Source organism: Tinamus guttatus, unplaced genomic scaffold, assembly GCF_059628265.1.
Source record: "Tinamus guttatus ecotype Peru unplaced genomic scaffold, ASM5962826v1 Tinamus_guttatus_pri_ptg000089l, whole genome shotgun sequence".
Classification (NCBI taxonomy): Eukaryota; Metazoa; Chordata; class Aves; order Tinamiformes; family Tinamidae; genus Tinamus; species Tinamus guttatus.
Genome location: NW_028288623.1, coordinates 361,142 through 374,139, shown reverse-complemented (window position 1 = coordinate 374,139; position 12,998 = coordinate 361,142). Strand labels below are relative to the sequence as shown.

The following is a 12,998-nucleotide window of genomic DNA, read 5'->3' as shown; positions in this document are numbered from 1 at the left end:
AAAACAAGCGGAATAAACTTCACTGAAGTGATGCTCACTGACTATTGTTTCAGAAGGGTAACTGTACATTATTTGTCATGAAAAGTTTCCATATTCCTATGTCTGGTAGGACTCTCCCACTGGGATAAGTTTGTTTACACATTCTTAAACACCCAGCAATTTTAAATAACCATACCACATACTGGATGAGCCAGCTTGCAGCTAACACCAACTGGAAAGCCAAATTACCATTATTTACAATTATATTTGATTCACTTTTATCTTGATATGCAAAGCAGGTTCCAGTAACATCACCACAAGCCTAACAGCAGGAAAAGTCTTCTCAGGACTGCCACAGGTTCCTAAAGCTTTGCTCATTCAGCTACTCAGTTGCTGGAAAACTGTTTTTCTATCTAACTACAGAAGGTTGTGTTCCTCTTTCCCAGGAAAATTTTGGAGGAAATAGGCAGTTAGCACCAGCTCACAAATACCTACTTCCCTTCTTTCAGAACAACTTTTCAACGTAGTCATGTTGCTTTGAAATCCCTGCCGCCATTAATCACACACAAATGCCTACCGGAGAACTTCTGAAAAGCCTCAGAGTGACTTAAGGAGCTTGGAGAGGGGCACGGGGAATATCCGCAGCGCTGAGAGGGGCACGGGGAATATCCGCAGCGCTGAGGAGGCCGGGAAAGCTCAGAGCTTGCAGCCCGAGCTCTGCACCACACGACGCAGCCGCACGGGCACGGGAGGAGGCTGATGAGCGGCTCAGGGAGACGGCCCCTACACACAGGCATTGGAGGAGAGGTCAGTCGTGCTGTCTAGTCCAGGGTCTGCCAAAACGCCTTCAGATGCTTCCCGCTGACCTCCATGCTTTCCATTTTCTTTCTAATTAATTTGTTCAGCACTTTTTACAACAGATGATGATTTATTCCTATGCTCTCGCTCAACCGTATGGTTATCAAAAAAACTCGGCTTAGCAGACAATGGACAGGCTCTGCAATCCACTGGCCGTTTATGGATCAGAAACCAAGAACAAAAACACTGGGAAACCATATGAAAATAGCAGCTCTTTTTCTTTGCAAATCATTTCTTTTAAAGTAAATTTGGGGAGTAATCCATCAAACTGACAAACTGTTGGCTGTCCTGGCTTCTCTTCAACTTTCTCCAGCAAAGCTCTTTGCTAACCCATCAAATAACTTGCTTATTTACTTATGTCTCCAGTTATTTTAAAGTGAAATGTGACAGTGCAGACACTTAAGTATTCTCTTGCTATTCTACATTTTGCACTATTTCCACAATTACTGACCTAATCCTTCAGTTTCACAGAATCTCATTTTTTAAAAACACATTTAGTGCATTTTTTAGACTAAAAATAACACTGATGATTAAATGAAATTCCAGGCAAGCAAAATTATTATACTTGTTCCAATACTGTTTTGTTATCACAACTATCACACATCTACATAAAGCAGGTGCAGGGAAAAGCAAGGTTTGCAATTTTTGTTGAATACAGTATAAACAAACCTTTTCTCAAATCATCTCCTAGGTAAAGTTTCTTTCACGTAAATTATTTCCTGTATTTCTACACCTAAAAATCTGATCACTTAGGTGTTCTAAAATCATGAAATTCTTTAATGTTAAATACTAAGCCAATGATAAATGGCTCATGATTAATGTCACGTTAATTAAGCCAAAAAAAGAAAAAGTTTTTTTTTTTTTCCTGGAGAAAAGAAAGATTAGGAGTCGTGTTGCAGGGCTCAGCAATCTTGCTATCATTTGCTGGTTTTATCATCATATTGGACAGTCTACGACATTAACCTCCCAATTCATATCCTTCATATGAAAATAAAACTGATGAGAATTTTTCAACTTGGATTATGTAAAATGCAAGAGAGTTCACAAGTGTCATTTTTATGATACCACTTGACTACTGAATTTTACAGTTGCTTTCATGGCCCAGTTCGGCTACTGCAGAGGATCCTCCTCCTTTCCTGGTTCAAATGGTCTGCAGGTTGACCCCGATTTTGAAAGGGTCCAGTTCTATTTTATAATTATGCTCTAGATAATTCAGATACAATTTTCTGCTTTGGGTGTGACATAAACTGTTCCCTTTAGCTGTTTGTGCTGCTTATTTACATTATGCTGAATGTAAGTTTTTTCTAGTTAATAGTTGAACACAAGAGCCTGTTTTTTAGTACAGGACAAACAGTGTTCTGTTCTTTTTCATGTGAAAATCTTTGCAGAAAGAACAGCCATTACTCATTTTGATAAAGAACCACCCATTCACACAAGTATTTCCAAGCACTAGCACATATGCAAAAACACAACAGCCAAAGCAACCCTGGTTCTGATTATCACAACCCCAGTACCAGTCCTCGACCCTCTTTTGTACCCTGCTCCTCCAGCTTCGAGTAACAGGACATTTTTCACATCGTTTCCAGAGAGGAGAAAACTTAAGGGCTAAAGACAGAGGAGGAAAAAATCCCTTACCAGTTCTACAATACATCCTGTGTGCCCTAACCAGGCTCATCTTATAGCAAAGGAACTGCTGCTTTATCTGATAAGCACTGTATTACTTTCCAAGGGCCTACAACATAGTGGCTTTAGGCATCCTAACAGGAAGACTTTTCCATGAGCATATGGCGCCTGGGAAAACATAATACAACTATATCATAATACAAGCACACAAAAGGAAATAATTATGGTACTGCATGCAGCCTTAACTGGTAGCAGCTTATGATAGCAGACAGTTCAAGTCTTTCAAGCTTCTCAAACACGCTGCTGTGCAATATTTTAGAAATCTTTTGTAAAGAAAAATATGTAGCTCTACCCTCTTGGACTTCCAAATTTCTGTGTGCTGCAAGACATACCAAGCACACGTGTGCATCCTCATCTAGGGCCACACACACCGATCAGCCCAATCTAGACTGGGGACTACTAGATAGAGGAAACTATCAACAGCTACTAGAACCAGGAGGACTGAACTATGGGCCTACGTGGAGCCCAAGGCTACAATTTAATGTTACACCTTGAACCAAACAGACAGCCTGCCACTGTCAAAGCCAGAAGACTGAATTTGTGCATCTTCTGTCCCATTCCTCCCTTGTCCATTTCTGGCCTACATTCATCTCCTCATATTTCAAACCCATTCAGCCTCCAAACCAACAGAAAATGAAGCCTGAAACAAAAGCCACAGGCAGCCTGTCCTTGCTGGGACGGTGCACGAGCTCAGGCGCTGGTGAGAGGAGGCAGAGAGCAGCAGAAGCAAGACCTCAACCTTCCAGAGCATCGCTCAACTGCAACGTGAACTACCAGCCTTTAGTTTGAGTTTACAGACACTTTCAGGACATCCTGCAGATTACGAGGAGGTGCATATCCCTTCCAACTTAAAGGAAAAAACCCAAAACATAACACTTGCATATAGAAAATTCACAGTTCCTCTAAATTGCTATCAGCTTTCTTTAAAACATACCAAGGATTTCACTCCTTGTTGTGAGGGAATGTATACTTTTAATCTCAACCCCCAAGTTCCTATCACATAGATATTTGTCAGGCTGATTACCCTGGAAATGCTTTTCTCCTAACTGGGACTTGTGAGAACTCTCATGATTCTTGTTGCTCAAGTTGTTGCAAATATTCTTTACACTCTTACTACATACTGGAGGCACCATTTCAATAACCTCACTACTACTGACCTTACAGTGCTGAATTTTAAAGAAAAAAAAAAGTTTTTAAAAACTGATGAAAACATACCATGAACATACAAGCACACAATCCATAGTATAAAAATCAGTATTTTTAGAATACAGAAGCTTTAGAGACTGGCATGCACAGTACTTGTACCTACTGAAACAAATGTATAATTCTTTGACAATCCCAGTAAATACCTACCTCCACTGTTTAACATTAATAATGGATCTAAGTGCAAATGAAGTTCTCATTTGACAGTTATCTTCATCTTTATGCGTGTAGGTACTCACACATACCTGATTAGCTGTCCTCCTGCGACTTTAAACTAGGTCTTAAGACAGCTGGAAAACCCAGTTAACCCACGTTTCCCCCTTCCCACCTGCTCAAAATTTCTGGACTGAAAAAATCAGTCCCTCACTTCTCTAATATGATACTTGCAAACCAGAGAGAAGCATTTGCCTTTCATTCCAGTAGTTATTCCCAAAACACAGCTGTAAAGTATAAAATCAATTAATAATATTTGGATATAAGACAGCTCACTCAGACACCACACAGGACAGATTTACTGCTCTCAGCATTAAATAAAACATGCAGAAGAAGTCTCCAGAGACTTTTTTTTTTTTAAATAAATTTTGACAGAGACAAGTACTGCTTTTATTATCACTGTCTAAGCTTAAAATGGAAATATACTATTAATTTCAAATGACCAAAACCAAAAATGGGGGTTTCCCATGAGCATGTCTCATTGTCTTCAATTATGAATCACGGGAAAAAAAATTCTCTTCAAGACAACAGTGATATCAGGCAGTGATTTTATGTACTAAAAGGTTCCCTTTTAAACTGCTCAGACTTCTCTGCAAATACATGTTCATAATTAATGCATTCAAACCAATTCACATTGTCAACTTGACATTCTTGTAAGTGCTCCACTTACACAAAGAAGGTTCCTCTTGCAAACATCACAGACATTGGAAGGAGGGCACACGGAACCTCTCTTCAAAGAAAAGAAAAGCAGCTGGAAAAAAAGGGAGACAAAACTAAACCAAGGACACAGATAACATACTTCCGTTCACAGTTAACCAACTTTAAGCCCTAGCAGTTAACAAGGAGCTGGAGAAGGGCATTCCTGAAGAGACAGCTTCCCACCTAAGGCGCCGGCCAAAATCCTGGGAGCGGCTGCTGTGGCAACCGTGCGTTCCCGGGAGAAGGGGCAGGAGCAGCCGGGCAGCCCCCGCAGGGCGCTCGGCGGCTCCGTGGTGGGCGGCCACGCAAAGGCCGAGGAGGTGGAAAAGAAAACGAGCCGTAACTCAAAAAATGCACTAATCCCCTACCGTCCATAACAATTAACAATTCCATTGCTTTAGGTGTTTGTTTTTTTTTTTTTTTCCCCAACCACCTCCTCTTTTTTTTTTGGCGCTTTTTTGCGCGTGCACACACATGTCCTTAAGGCCATGTAACACAAAACTCTATCACTGTGCAACTACATTTGCAGTCCTTCGGTGATTTTTTTCTTTTCTGCTTTTTTTCTACTTACAATACTTCCCCAGATGATAGCTTAAAGTACTGCAGCTACATCATGAGTTCATTCTTTGAGTGAGAATTACCAGAAAACAGGCACTGAAAAGTCTACTAAACCAGGCGGAGTTCACATTCTTGTGCTCTGTTTTCAGGTGCTCTTTAACATCCTGATTGGAGTGTTCTGATGGTACAGTTTATCTCACCGGAGTAAACAAGCTAAAGAGGCACAGAACCTTCTTGGGCAAAGGGTTTTCAATGGGCTGTTTGAGGGCCATTTCCATTTTTACATTCTGCAGCTTTTAAGGGGCATAATTTGGCACGACTCTTTCTAAATATATATATATATATATATATATATATCTACACATATACATATATATATATATATATATATACACACACACACGCGCTCAGCACTAGCTCCCTAATTCACAAACATTGTATTTGTCAAAAAGCAAATATTTAGGGAAAAGAGACACCAGAGATTAACGGATAGCATCCTGCCCCGATGCCGTCAGCTCTCGGCACATGAAACCGCCTCGGTTTGTGTTGGTAGCGTTTTCCCACTGTGGTACCTTGCTAAGGGGCGCCGGTTACCACAGGGAGTCAGGCAGCCATTCCCAAGATCCATGTTTTATTGTGCCCTCGCAACATACAGAGAAATCTGGTGTGCTTCTGCTGAAGTGATTAGATGTATTAAAAACATTCACGTAGGCAACTCACTTCTCAGGCTTTTTATTTCACAGCAAACTAAGAACCTTCTTCTCTTTAACGCTGTTCTGACTCAGGCTGAAAAATCTTTAAGTCAGCTTAAAATTATTTATCAAGAATTCCTCTGCATTTTCCTGAGGGATATTTCAGTCTGTCAGGACTCTTCAAAATAGTTTTGGGGGCAGCGGGCTATAAACCGCACTCACATACAATAAAAATCAACTAGAAAAAAAAAGATTAAGTTAAATTTGAAGGTGCTTCTGACACTGTCAGACATGACCTAGAAATTGTAGATCAGAAATAACCACTATAGGCAAAGATAACTACTGGAAAAATTGCTTTCAGACAGCAGAGACAATATTTCAGTATTAAAAAAACAAAAGTATTGCAAAGTACCAAAAAAAAAAAAAAAAAAAAAACCCACACACACACACCACAGAACAAGAACTTCTCTTGTAACCCATTTCATTCAGTATCTTCATTAGTGACTTGCATGGCAAAATAGGAATCCACTCATACAACCTGAAGTGCCACCACTCTGTGAGGAGTCACAGGCAGCTTGGAGGAGACAGGCCAAGTTCAAAGCGAGCTTGGCAAGTCTCAGTTCCTAAAGCCAGACGAGTGAAATTCAACACTGACAAAAATCAAAATGCTGTAAATCTAAGAGAGAATGGAAGGGCTAAAGCCAATAAATTAACAGGCTAAAGAGTAATAGAGTAGAGAAGAGGCTTGGGGGCTGTGCTGGATCACAGACTGAGTCAAATAAAACGTTCCAGAAAGGCAAAACCACTCGAAGGCATCCAGACTCCTGAGCACCACGAGTGAGCATGCAAGGATTTCCGTGGCCTCAACACTGCTGAGCCTTCAAGTGCTATGGAAATCAGGTTTCTATATTCTGAAGAACACATCCTAAAACATGTTTCTAAAGTTACTGCAACAGACTGACAGCAACAGAAAACAAAAGCTCATCTTGTTAACACTTACAGCTACATATATTTGAATTTTCTAAGACATGTTTACAGTAAATGAAAAAATAGAAGTGGTCTTTATGCATAAACACATTTTTGCCACATATTACAAGTGACAAAATATGAGAACTGATTCCTCTTCACCTTCCCGCCTCAAATAAGAAACTTCTTTCTAGCTTCCTCTTGTATTTCACTTGTAAAATTAACAAGAAATAATTTGATTAGCACTAATCAGTGCAGCTACAAAAAGTTACAGACGCTACACTGATGCTGGTGTCTGGACTAATTCGACTGCTTTTCCACGTTTGACAATTCATCTCTATTCAGCAGCGATTTTAAACCAGGTGTAAAAGGCATGAAGTTTCTTTTTTTTCTGTTCTATGTGCACATATTCATGTAATTTTAGCTCTGATTTTGTTTGCTAACTTTCATATGAAAGAGGAATAACATTCCAACTCCTGTGTAGCCAAAAGCTGATATGTCTCTACCTCAGTACAATGATATTCAGAACATCTATCAGAGCTGAAGCATTAACAGCATATACCAAAGTATGACACCATCCTTCAGCCATTTAAAAAAAATCCAGACTTTCAGTAACTCTTGTCTAGATTTAACCTCCCACATTTCTTTTGCCAACATTCCTTTCTACTAGAGATTTGATAGTAACTTATTCACACACACAGGTTGGCTTCCCACAAGTGCAGGAAAGAAACAAGGTGGCAAACACTCATAACAGCCAAAACCTAGAGACAGACTGTATCCTCCCTTTCCTTTATAGATATGTGTATTTAATAGTTTACAGGCCAAAAAAAACTTAGAATAAACACACAAAGTTTGAAAATGCAAAGCTCTTCCACGTTTGAAAATGTGAAAATATTTGCTGAAGGACAGGAGACAGCACACACACGCACACACACACGCTTTGATTACATCTCCAGGACTATTCTAAATTATCTGTGAAACTGGAACAATTATTCTGGATTTAAAATACACTGACCTGCAGGAATAGAGGTCCAGCACGTGCAGTGCTCCACACCAAAAGCGAGTTACCACTGACACAGACAAAAAATACCATTTTCCTGACAGAATGCAAAGCTTTCAGTTACACAGCAACACCTATTTTCAGAAACAGAATTGGAAACTTGGTTTTGAATGTACCTTTTTGGTACCTGTAATTTTTGTGTAAGCCTTCAAAAATAAGCCCTCTTATTTTTTTTTTCCTTTTACATCTATACTCTCACATTAACAAAAATCAGAAATCAGAAACCTAGGGAAAAAAACTTGGAGATATACATATACTAAAAGAAAATAAGTGACCAGCAGTCACCAGAACAGTGTAGCCAGCATTATACTTGAAACAAGATACAAGCATTATGTAAAAAAATTCCCATGTTATCATCCTTTAGAACACTTGTCTCTCCTAGCACAGCACTTCTGGTCAGAAAACCCCTCCCCAGCCAAAGCCGCTTTTACTGACTTGTGCCCTCTGCTCCTGAACACCCTCCATCCTGCAGGAAAACCCTTCTCGGCCCATTTCCAGGGAATGGTTCATCCCACGCTGTCCATCAGCCCCCACCACTGCTCTGCATAAACTCTGCACTTAGTTCCCTATCACTGAGGCTTAGGCCTATCCTTCGAGGTTGACTGACACCAGCAGGCTTGAAACCTGTTGGCAAAGCTGGGCATGACTAAAGTGAGTCTAAAAAGCAGTATCGATGTACAAATTTCTGTTCAGCACAAGATTAGCACTGACTTTCTACTTTCACCCACCATAAGCATCTCAATCTGACTCCTCCAAAAAGAATAGAAGCATGTTTTGCTTACCTGGGTAACATGCTGTAACACTGCAAGCAAATGCACCCACAAACCCTGAAGCTACCAAAAGCATCTCCTAGTTATTTTCCTCTGATTGGAATTGTACATTTTTGCCAAGTCTTTGCACACACCACACATCCATATTTAAAAAACACTAAGAAGTAGATTCATTTCTATGTGTATAAGCAATTGCTTTGCAGCAAGAGCACTTTACAGAGTTATTTTCTCATGAATTAAATGGTTAAATTAGTTCAGCTAGATACACGTAGAAGCTAACAGCATGACAACCTAATACATGCATGACCAAGTCTCAGAGGAAAATATGAAGGAATAGGAACTTATATACAGAACGAAACATCTACTGTAAAGCTCAGTGTGTGCAACATCAATCTCTCCACAAAGCCAAGACAGGAAGAACAAGGCATGCCAGGCAAGAACTGAAATTCCAGCAGTAGGGAAGTGCTGGGAGCAGGGCAGATTTCTCCAGCACTGGCGCCTCTGAGCTACTGCCCTGCAGCCGGACGAAGGGGACACTCGTTTTCCAAACCACATCTCAGAGAGATCCCTCTGTAACTCCCCCATTAAAATATATATGTATGTGTTTTCTCCTTTAAGAAACATTGCCTTGTGGAAAGCAATTCTCTGTTGTTACTTTTTAAATTAGTTGATCCAGAAAGAAAGCAAACCACAAGAATAAAAGCTTGAGGAAATATGTTGTACAATAACTGCATGCTTTAACTTACAAAACTACCTCCAAAGTTTTCAGCTTTTTTTTTTCATGCTCACAGCTCCTCAGTTTTGGGAGGCAGCAAAATGTGAGGGGGAGGTGGGGGGAAGAAGGGAGGGAAAAAAAAAAAAAAAAGTTGTTCAGACCAGGAACAATCTCTCTGCAATATATAGCATAACATTTACAGAATACAAGATACAAAATAACATCTGTGTGCTCTGTGCTTTAATATATTTTACAGCTTTTTTTTTCTCCTGCCAACAGGAGATGGCAGATTTTTCATTCAGCACTCAACTCAAATTGTGAAGCTCCTTGTGGTAGGAAGTGGTAGGTGCCAGAAGATCAAACCATGAGAAGCTCCTCTCAGTAACGGCAGCACCGCTGAAGGCCTGAGCTGCGGATCACCAGCTACATGCAGATAAAAGCCAACAGCCACAAACCTGTCCCGTATTCCTCCCACGAGCCCCTTGCTGGGCTCTGTCAGAGGCTGCACTGCTGGGCTAGATGGAGCTTTGATTTGACCAGATCTACAGTGATCTAACTGCAACACTTGAATTCTGGCTGAAAGACAACATTCATTTTCTCCAGGGCAAAAATATTAAGTAGCTGCAGCTTTTACCTGCTTTCTTCTCTCATTTTTTCATGCTACCAAATCTATCTACTTCCCCTTTTAAAGTCAAGCACATAAGTGAGGAGCAGAGATGTGCAAGGATCGCACTGCACGCCTGTCCCTCCTCACTCCCTCACTGTCTGGCACGTAAAAGCTTAAGGAATGCTGTAAACTTGCGATTCTAAATTAATCCCAGCTGGGAAGGCGCTCCGTGCCCAGCCGTTTGCAGCTCATCCTCTTCCCAAACAATCCCTCCCACCAGCCAGTCCTGCTCAGGACGGCCAGGCTGGAGCAGCAGCTGCTGCTTCCCCACGGGAGGCATCGCAGAGGGGTTAAGGTTGGATCTCCAGGGATGTAGAGCATCATCCCCAGCCCCCTGCACAAGCAGGGTCAGGGCAGCTCGCTCGGGCTCTCCCCTCCCCAGCCCCTGCCTGGGCCTCAGCGTTCCCCACCGATCCCTGCCACGCACCTCCGGCCATTCCCTGGTGCTCCCTTCTCACACGCGCTCACTCCATCCCCCTTGTAGCCACTTAGCTTTCATCTCTACCACCAATAATAATAATGAAAACAACTAATAAATACATAATAAGGTTAATAAAAACAAATAGGCCACCAGAGCACATGTCAGAACAGCATCTGATTCTATTCTACCAGTTTCCCAGCATTGCCGTCTTAAGTTTGGCAACTTGGAAGAAATTCTCCTCTTGCATATTTTCCAATCTGCACAGATACAAAAAAATCAAGAATTTAGCAAGACATCCTCCACCTCCCTTTCCATTCCCTTTGGAGACATGCAGACATGGGAGAGTTTGGAGCTTAGCAAACCTCAAGACATTCCATAGAGTTTTCTGCTATCCTAATGTCTGGGAAATCGTTTGCAACTTCTGCAAGTTGTAGGTTTAGTTTAAAATCTATGGTTACTTATGTACATTTAAAAAATTCAAAGACAAAAGACAAACAAACAAAAAAGATACTGCTATTAAAGGTCAGTGAGGCAATAAATTAGGACAGATTGCCAAGATTCATCTACAATTATATACAAGAACTATAAGAGTAAAGAGACCAACATGTGAAGAAAGTGTATGAGTGAAGATGAACAAGAAACGTTATCTGCTGTGTTACTACTAACTCTAAAACTATACAGCAACATTCACTATGTACATTGTGTTGTGTATATAGATGTATGCTATGTTATATGCATAATGCCTCGTGCTGAGGGGATCTGTAACTGTCTAGTAGACGCAGCCCTTTATCTTTCATCAAATGGAGCAGAGGTAGGCTGTGGTCTTGCATTATACATAAGCAGGAACACAATTAGACTGAAAAGCAAGCTGATCTGCTCTGATCTCCAGTGAAAAGTGTGAGCTCTGATCTCCAGGTGACAGCTTTGTGCATCACAACTCACTAGTTAGCTTCCTTGAACCTGCGTGCGTGCCGAAAAGATCACAACACCCAGCCGTGGCTAATCTTATGCAATATACTAATGTTTCAAAAAGGAAGAATATCAAATAAGGGAACAAAGAAGTTGCATTACGCCTCTGCTTGGCACAGGGAAACCGATTCAGTTCTGGCTTTTACAGTTCAACAAGGATACTGAAAAATACGGAGAAAAAATAATTCAAATGTCTATAGAGCTAACAGAGTAAGAGAAGGTATGATGATGCTATTTGCACAGCATGGGAAGGAATCTGATCTTTAATCTAGCAGAGAAATGAATCAATGACTGGAAACTACACATAAACAAAATCAGATAAGAAATGAAGCCTCTTTTGTTTTTACAGAGTTTCATTCTTTTAAGAATTGCTTATTTCCAAATTCACCGAAGTGTTTTTATTGAAACTGGATGTTTTCCAAATAAATGCTCTATTTCAGCTCTGCCTGAGATGTCAAATCAGAAAATCCAATGGTCAAGGCAGTTATAGCAAACGTGATGCCAGAACACTTGACAAGGGAATCTAGTATTTCCCCTTTATAGAAGAAACTGAGGCAGAGTCAAAGGCAGCACAGTCATAAGCTTCACAGTTCCTAGGTACAATTATGCTACACTATGGTCCCTTCTGGCTTCAAAAACATGCATCAGTCCATGAACTTACTTTTCTTCCTGCTTCACACATCCCACTTCTGTTCAGTGTCATGAAGATTTAACAGTAAATTCTCATTTCCAACCTGCAAAAATGAAAAAAAAAAAAAATTAACTACACGATTTTCTTGCTACTGAGATCTAAGCAGCACAACACAATAGACTTCAGCAGTACGCACCCCAAACCACAGAGAAACTCAGCGTATCAGGGCTGACAATATTTTGCTAACCAGTCCCACCGAATGTTAATATATCAATACCAATTACAGAAAACACCACATTTGTTAATCAGTGTATCTTTGTACAGTACAAAGTAATATTACATAGTACATTTTAAAGGTAAAACTAGGGAAAATTCAAACAGCACAATACATGTATTTTATCTACCAACAGTTCTCCAAACGTACAGAAGCTACAGAACTTAAAGTAAGGTTTTACAAAATTTCAATTTCCTAACGGCATGTGAGAACAAAAACCAATACCACCTGGTAATAACTCCTACCAGTGAAGAGGTGATACAAATACTGAAAAGGGCCAATGGCCACATCGCAAACATGAGGCGATATAAATTGAGGTAGAGTTACGATCTAAGTCAGGCTATGGACATCCTAAAAAAGAAATGCAGACACAGGACTGCAGTGATGAAGATCCATAATCCATGTTGTTAAGCACTCGGAGAGCTGTGTTTTCTGTTGTTGTTTTGGTGTTTTTTTGTTTGCTTTGAAAGTTCAGGCCAGCTACATGCCTGCTCACACAGACAGGTCTCAGCAGTGTGAGATCCTCACCCTCGTCCTGCCTCGCCAGCCCGCACGAGCAAAAGGGGCAGCTGAAGTCTCAGTCACTGCAGTCTGGTACAAAACAGTCATCAATGTGTACAACCCTCACCAACAAAGAGAA

General features: G+C 40.6%; 1 long non-coding RNA gene across 1 annotated transcript in view; it reads right to left on the bottom strand.

Annotated features, from left to right (window-relative positions):
• Positions 1 to 4,613: 4,613 nt before the first annotated feature.
• LOC148595498 (uncharacterized) overlaps positions 4,614 to 12,998 on the bottom strand; it is a 69,063-nt gene continuing 60,678 nt past the window's right edge. Inside the window, exons 3-4 of the long non-coding RNA XR_015913133.1 lie at positions 12,115 to 12,187; positions 4,614 to 4,687 (exon numbers count right to left, since the gene is read on the bottom strand). This is a non-coding gene — a long non-coding RNA (uncharacterized LOC148595498). The remainder of the gene's footprint in view (positions 4,688 to 12,114; positions 12,188 to 12,998) is intronic.